Source organism: Lactuca saligna, chromosome 8, assembly GCF_052625555.1.
Source record: "Lactuca saligna cultivar CGN05327 chromosome 8, ASM5262555v1, whole genome shotgun sequence".
Classification (NCBI taxonomy): Eukaryota; Viridiplantae; Streptophyta; class Magnoliopsida; order Asterales; family Asteraceae; genus Lactuca; species Lactuca saligna.
In genome coordinates, this window is record NC_136424.1 from 146,097,547 (window position 1) to 146,106,359 (window position 8,813).

The 8,813-nt window shown below is 37.2% G+C and overlaps 1 long non-coding RNA gene across 2 annotated transcripts; it reads right to left on the reverse strand.

Moving 5' to 3' along the window:
* Positions 1-6,252: 6,252 nt before the first annotated feature.
* On the reverse strand, positions 6,253-7,715 carry LOC145008039 (uncharacterized). Of its 2 annotated transcripts, XR_013663238.1 has the most exons (3): positions 7,071-7,646; positions 6,703-6,953; positions 6,253-6,625 (listed from the first exon to the last, which is right to left on the reverse strand). It is a non-coding gene; the product is annotated as an uncharacterized LOC145008039 (long non-coding RNA). The 2 variants fall into 2 exon arrangements; XR_013663237.1 differs by having other exon boundaries at positions 6,703-7,715.
* Positions 7,716-8,813: the final 1,098 nt, after the last annotated feature.

Consider the following 8,813-nt stretch of genomic DNA (forward strand, 5'->3'; position numbering starts at 1 on the left):
TGAAAACCTAGTCTACTAGCATGCGTATCATATCATAACATATCTCATAACACATATTGTAAGGGTATTTTGGGGATTTTACCATTCGGGCGCTGGCTAACCGTACACACTGCTTCTCCTTTGGTTATTACGAAATCTCTTATCAAATTTTTTTATTGCTTTTATTAATTAAAAATTTCCTCAAATCCCCGGTTTGAGTTTAGTTACGCCCGAAGGTGTATCCTAATCCCTCACACCAAGCCTCTGATGCCAACTTGTAACAACGTAAATTTTAAAACAGATTTTTCATTTTTGCAAACGTCAAAAACCATCGTTTAATATTCCAAATTCAAATGTGAACAATGTTATCATAACAAAATACATCCCATGATCATAAAAACAGTTCCTCTGTCAATGTGTACAATCACGTCGGCGCCTTCCCACGGCCCTCGCTAGTACCTGAAACACGTAACACAACAACTGTAAGCATAAATGCTTAGTGAGTTCCCCAAAATACTACTTACGCACATACGCCTTTCCATGCCCTGACCTTCCGGTCCATGTGTCTCAGGGGACTTCCGTCCCGACTCGGTAAACCTTCTGGTCCTACCTGCGTCAACCTTACGGTCCACATCACAACGCCTTCCGACCCATAACATATACACCTTCCGGCCCATAACATAATGCCTTCCGGCTCATATCAAGTATATCATACATAGCACATATAAACGATTAACTTGTCATATACAATGCATATAACTCATAACATATCCGACCTTCCGGTCACACAATAAAAACCCTTCCGGGTACAGTATAGTGAGAAAACTCACCTCGTGGAAAGTCTAGAATCTCGCGTACTCACTATCTCCAAATCCCAACGATGACTCTACCTCGCCTAATCATAAAAATATCATTTTAATAATTATAGACTTCCACAACTAGACTTTACCCCTTATCATCATTCCTCCGAGGGTAAAAGACCATTTTACCCTTCCTTGACTCAAAGTCTTCATGTTAACCAAAACCCTAAAAGTCAACAAAAGTCAACCTTTTGAGTACGCGGGGCGTACCGCTTGATGTACGTGGGGCGTACATCGCCAACCCATGGATCGGGGTCTCCACCCAGTACGCTACGCGTACTAGGAGTTACGCCCCGCATAACCATCAAACTTTAGCAAACATCATTTCTGGTCTTAATCGGTTAAGCCATTACTCCAACTTTTAGATCTGACTTTATTTATGCATCTGTACCCATAAAGTCGAAACCTTTAAGCCTTGGCATGGCTGTAAAGGCTCCTACACTCCTTAACATCATTCTATTCCAACTCAAGGATCTAGATCTCATGCATGGTGCAACATTCATGTCCAAGATTACATTTTTATGAGTCTACAACTCAAATAGACTAGAAATATGATGGATCTAAGCTTATGGAGACCATTTTCTCAAAAAGTCTCCACCTTTGGGACTAAAACCCTAGAAAATGGTACTTGAAGAATATTACAAGAACTATATGTCAATTTCCGAACTTTTTACCTTATAATGAAGCTTCAACCTTTGCAAAGCTCAGATCCACACTTGAACACCACTTCTAGCCTTCCCAATGAGCTCTTCTTCTCCTTTGATACCTTGAAATGGCACCACCAAGCTTAGAATACTCACAAATGGCCTAAGAACGAATACACACTCTCTTTAGGGTTTCTTTACAAGGGATGGTGGATGAGGAGTCGAGCCACACATTTCTTTTATAGCCATCCGAAATAATTAGGGTTTTTAGGTCTGGACCGGTTACGCGCAGCGTAACCTTGGGTACGCCCAGCGTACCCAAGGGTGAACGCAACCAAATGAAGCGCGCGAGTACGCGCAGCGTACTCCTTGTACACCCAGCGTACTCGCCTAACATGGAAACCCTAAATGGCAACAAATCAAAGATGAAGGGCTAAATAGAAAGGTACCTAGATTTCAGGCTGTTACAGGAATGGTGAACCTGGAATACAAAAATACCGAAAAGTACATCTGCGGATTTTCTTCACTAGTTCAAAGTTTAGTTATAGCATCCAGACCCACAACCTTTGATAGTGCTAAGAAATTGACCTATAAATTGACTAAACAGCATATTCGTCAAGGTACCATGACCCCGCAAACTGAAAAAGAACCAGGCTAGTTGTACAAAAAGGAAGTTCCATAATAAGTCAAAAAGGGAACTTCAAACATCGCAAACCTAATCCAAAAACCTATGGCTGTGTAGGCTGTAATCACAAATACTACCACTCAATTAAAGCCCTACTCTAGAATTTTATCCCACTATACCAAGTGCAATTTTCACCGTGTCATAAATTGCATGGTCTGCAACATCTATAACATAAGAGGTCACACCTCTAAGTTTTGCTGAAAGGCACTGAATAACCACATTTTTCACGTCAACCTAATACCTATGATCATAGGAAGTTTCAATGTGGTCATCAGAATGGACTGGTTATCACTTATCGAGCAGAGGTCTATGTTACGAAAAATCTGGTTGACTACCTTTAGAAAACAACAAAAACCCTCATGATTTACAGAGGCAAATCAGCAATGAATCTAAGAACCATCTCTTACATGAAGGAAAGAAAGGTGTTTGCAGAAGAGATGCTTCGCTTTCTTGGCCCACGTGGTGGATATGTAAGACAAGGGTAAGGAAATCAAAGACATACAGCAAGTGTGTAATTACCCGGATGTATTTCCAGAGGATATACCTGGAGTACCTCCAGTCAGACAGTTCGAATTCCGAATCGACTCAGTCCCGGGTACAGCACCAGTGAAAAGTTGGTGTTGTACGCACGTATATTTTTTCTAAACAATTTGCCTAATTCGGTCTTTGCGGTGAAAAGACTATGCAATTCGTTAGGAATAGAGGAGTCTGCCAATTTTGTCTTCTCATTCATGCAACAAATCCAGGAGATTCAAACTGCAGTCGTTTTGCTCCACAATATTTGCATATGTCATTAAACTTCACCACATGATGCTTTTTATGGATACCGGCAAAAACAAAAGCATATGGATCCTCTGGAATGCCACCATCTTGTACCGATGGAGTGGCATTGCCATGGGTACAACCTTATGGATCTTTAGACATTTGATTCAAATAATAAATATAAATATTGTGACAACCCGATATTTCAACTATATGTAAATGACCTAAAAAGTCAAGTATTGTAACCACGTTCGTTATAATGAAATTAACTTCGAAAATAAAATATCCAAAAATCACTAATTAAATTACCTATTTTCTTAGATGTCAATAAACCGTGATCGTACGTAACAACAAAGCCCAAATCCGACTTCGTATAAGAAAGTTACGAATTTTACAAGTTCGTCTTAGCAACGGACAGCTAAAAACTCGAAACAGATATCAAGCAACTTTTGACTAGAATGACCTAAACGAGAATCGAAGGTCTCGTCAATGGTAAAAAGTCTGGCAAAAACAGACGTCAGATAATGAAGTTATGGATTTTTAAAGAAATTTTCTTACCGCGACATTTTAAAAATAAATAATAAAAATAATTTCAAAATTCGCCGACGGGATCTAAACGAAAGTTGTAGAGTATGGTCTCACCTACGCGTGGATATAAAGAACATCGAAAACGGAGTTCGTATGAAGAAGATATGAATTTTTGAATTTTATTAAATATTAAATATATATTTTTATGAAAACTTCGGTATTATCCGAAGGCTGAGTCACGCGAGTACGCCCAGCGTACACGGTTACGCCCAGCGTACTCGAGGCCTTGTCCTCGGATTGTCCACATCGCGCCCTATGCGAGGCTATGCCCCATCCCATCCGGAGTGCGAAGCAATCGAGGATGCACTCATGCGTGACGCACAGGTACGCCCAGCGTACGCCCGTACGCCCCGCGTACGCCCGTACGCCCCGCGTACGAGGGCGGTTCACACCCCCTATAAAAGGGATGCGAGGGTTCCGAAGAAAAGGGCATTCCTCTCTCATTTCCTGAAGTCCCGGTCACATTGCTCAAGTCCCGAGGGTCGTTTGTGCTCCCGAGATTCCCGAGAATCCCGAGAAAATCCGCTTTCTCGAGTCGAAATTTTGTCCGGTTTTAATCCTGCCTCCTCCGATCTTTTAAGTGAGTTCATACCCATATAATTCACACTTTTAAATGTTTTATGAGTACTTTTATATGCTTTTAAGGGGGGGGAGTACAAGTAAAACACTCGATTATTATTGTGTGTTATATAAAGTTTCACTATACGCGTTTTATCAACAGAATCATATGTGATTTATAACTATTATAGGGAAACTTTCATATGCAAATTATACCACGACAACATTCTATCTTTTGAAATGAGAAATGATTTATGTATTTGTGTATATCAGACACTCTGCTTATACTATATTTATGTGTGGCGGTTTTGGCACTACAAAAACTATATTTTTCATAACAAGTGAGCATTTTCACTAAGGGTTTATTATACAAACGAAACACATTTTTAGGAAACTATAATAGGTATAGTTTCACGAGAATACTACGAACTTTTACATACACGGACATACTATTTCAAGAAGCTACTTTCATATACAATAACAAACGAACATTTTCACACGTAAATCTGTTTTATACTAAGTTTTGTGAGACATTAAACTTCACGTACGCACAAGTACACATTTCAAGTCCTGTATTATATATCAAAATCCCTTGGAGGGGGAGCATGGTGTTTGTGTATGGATCTATACGGGCTTGACAACCCCGCGCTCTGACTGTTAGCTACAGTACACCATTTGGGGTGACAAACGTCAGAACATTCCAACGCCTGAAGAACGTTGTGTGTAGGCATTCCTTGTCAATAACATGGTTATAAAACTCACATAGAGTATTAAAAACACATTGATTTACGGGGGTTTTCAGATATAATAGAGGTTTTATACATACATAAGTTCATTTATTTTATGCATGAAAAACCTAATTGTGATATAAGTTTGGAACCTCTAACCACTACTCATAGATGGAAAAACATCAACTTTTTAACATATATTGGTCTTGATTTAAGGCTACATTTATACCAGTAGGAAATATGGGATTTTCTAGAGACTAACGAACAAAAACAAACCATTTCATTTTCATATAAATACTATCATTAAATGCTTATGAAACTCACCAGCTTAAATGCTGATCTATTCTTTCAAAACTACTTGTATGTCGCAGGGACTCAGTAATTACAGGTACTAAACAGCTTTTGAAGAAGGAACGTTGCGGCACTAGTTCAAATTCATATTTTGACATCATATTGTAATTGGTTTTGAACATGTACTCTTTTAAACAATGTAAACTTTCAATTATATATATATATATATATATATATATATATATATATATATATATATATATATATATATATATATATATGATGGTTGTATTGCTTTCTTTACTATGTATTCATTTGTTACGTTACCACATGAAGTCATCCGCCCCCGAACGTTTCCGCCGTTCCGGTTTGGGGGTGTGACAAATATAATATTAATTTAAGTAGACAATAAAAGTATTAAGAATGAAATAAAAATTAAGAAATAAATAAAATATAAATAAATAAATACTAACTTGTTGATGTCGAAATTTGACTTAGCAATTCATCTCGTACTGACGGATTGACGTTGCTCCCGGTTCTAGGAGATGCATTCGTAATATCCATTAAACTTCTATCTACGGTACTCATATGAATCAAAGATGTTGTGTTTTAACTATTTCCTTCTTCGTTAGATACTCGTCTCATTTTGTTTTTCTCTTTTTGTCGTTCGTAACGTGCCTTATTATATGCTTTTCTTTTTTCTCCAACAATTTTTTATATGAAAAATACGTAACGGTGAAATACTAATAACGATTGTACGTACAAAACATACCTTTTGTATTTTCTGTATCAACTTGAATAACATTATTATGTTTATTTTCTTTACCATCAAACCTCATTGCAAACTCTACAACCCACAACAAAAAATAATAAATACTTTATTTTTTCATGACAAATTCTATAAAGACTATTATTTATATATGAAATTCATTAAAATATCAAATTGAGCATAAATAGAATATATGATATCGAACCTTTATTATTAGATCTATAATTAGAAAGATAATATGTATCATGATTGAATTTCTATTAATGAAAACAACAAGTTCACATTAGAGCAGAATATTTATATTCGACACACAAATATGATAAATGAAACTCTTTAAATAGATAGTATTAAAATTCATTTTGGTTTAAAAAAGGAAAATTATATTGAATTATAGGTAAATTGAATGTACTTTGCTAGTTATTGCAAGACATAGCCATCTACTTTGAGTTTTGGATAAAAATAAAAATAAATTATAAAAATCAGAAACAAACAAATGTCAGTTAAATAACGTTCATTGGTAGTTATTGCATTATCCACCCAAATGGAAAGTACGTTGTGTAATTGATTATTTCAATTTTTCAGGTTTTCCCTTTCCTTCCTCAAATAATGTGGATGATTAGACAACACTCAAATACAGCTGGATAATTTGAAGACTTTTTGCACTAATAACTCAAACACCAAACACCGCTGCTATCCCCTATCTTCTCCTTCGGCATTGCTGCACTCTTTCTCTTTTCTTCGTTGTCCCCTGTCAACGAACCCTACACTCAACCACAATGATAAATTAACAACTGAGCTCTTTAACAATCAATCAATGTTTGATTCACAAAAACTATACCTCTTTAGTCTTGATTCAATGTTTGATTCACAAAAACTATACCTCTTTAGTCTTGATTCCTAAGAAGAACAGCCTCATTTTGTTGTGCTTCTTTTCCTTTCCCCCATCGATTTCTCTGTCAACAAGAAAAAAAAAGTCTACAAATGATACAGATAACTAGCTCACAAACATCTCCTAGTTAAAGCATTCATCTGTTCTTCTTCCTTCGTGTATAGCTGCAAACCGGAAGACATTTGTGTTTCTTTCCTTCCCTATCAAACAATCAACCCAATCATCTATTTTATCCTCCATTTCTTTCTATGGAAAACCAAGCATTCATACACTCCAATGTTTTCTATCAAACAATAAAACAAAAGAGAAAGGGGAACCTGTTGCTTCATTATGCGTGTGCATCACCGAAGCACAGAACCAGCTCTTTGTCGTCACTGCTGCCACTTGCCTTCTGCTCGTGGTTCAGGATCCGAGAGAACCACTGGAGGTCTCGACGAAAGATCAGCAGCCAATGGACCTCCTACTCTCGCACCACACGATGAGAATAGGGGAAAAAGAGAATCGCTGCGTAAGGAATTAAATCGCCTCCGGTCGACCAAACCCACCGAACACCGGTCATCGTCGCTGCTGCTGCTCACGACGCCTTCCAGACCCCTCCGGACCTCTTTTCCCTTCGCAAACATCATCGGATTTTCCCCCTGTTCGCCCCTCGCGACCGGAAACGAAGCAAACAGTCGAGAGGCTGCTTGAGCAGCCCCTCGCTACACCCACCGAGACAACAGCAGTTCCGCTGCTTCTTCGCTTCTGCCCGTCGAACACCGGAGATGACGACCTCCCCTCACCATCAGATCGGTGAATGCCGCCTGCGAGTTCCGTGAATCCCTTCGGTCGCCATCGCCTCAACGATTATCGTTCTCGTATTCTTCGCTTGCCCGTTCAATAAATGACGGGATGAGATTTAACCGTAATCTCTTTTAAATGGGTCAATTAGATCGGATATGGGGTTCCAACTCCAAAAGAAAACGGGCTCCGAGTTGATCCAGTCAAAAGTCAAGGGTAACTCAAACTTTCCTTTAAATTTATCAAAAACTACCCCCATTATTAAAACCTTATTTCAAAATCAGTCCAAAAACCCAAATCAGTTTCAAATGCAACTGTTTAACCCCTGTCTTGAGAATAATGCTCAATATCAATCCCTGAAGTATGATTTTGGCAAAATCAAACCCTAGAGTTTATTCATTTAAGAAAGACCACCATATACATAATAATTAATACCAAAACTACTCTTTGATTTATTAGGGAATATAAATATACTCGGTGGTTTATCTTTAGAATGAGAAATGTCACGTAACAAATCATACAACAAGTTTTTCAAAGGAATCCGAATGTTTTTCGAATCGAACTCACGCTTCAAGGGTGAGTGCTTACGCTCCCTTTTTAATATTTTAATTATTCCGGGGGAAATATATGTGGCAATATATTTTGTTTATACAAACCAATTGCCTTTTTATGCGAAAATACAATAAACCTAGTTTATAAAAATATTATTATTTAAAACTACATGTATTCTTAGAAAACTACTAAATAGATATTCAAAAGAGACTAAATTATAGGTGACCAAGTTTACTTGCAGTTGTATTATATGTCTATTAGTTTAGGCATTTCATGTATTATTATTATTATTTGTAAAAACTTTGTATTAAAACATCAAGATGAAATGTAAATGCTATTTTGTTTATTGTTGTACTTGTGCTATTTCCATTTGCCTGTGATCCATGAATTAGTCGTATAGCCCGGCGTGTTCCGCCGCCTCAGCCATTGGTGTGACAGGAAGGGTATAATAATCATTGAAGGGAGGTGGAACATTGTGATACCGTAGACCCTTATTCTGATTATATTTAAATTCTAACTGTTTTATATCATGGACACAACTACCTCATTTGACACATCAAATTTCTTAAAGTTAAATTCAACATCATTATATTTAGCTTTTATTGCATCAAGTTTGACAGTTAATTTGACAATTTCCTTCTTAGCATAATCTTAATCTTCACATTTAATGTTATATTCCTCTTTAATTTTTGGGAAAACTACAATAAAGTCCCTACATATTGACCTCA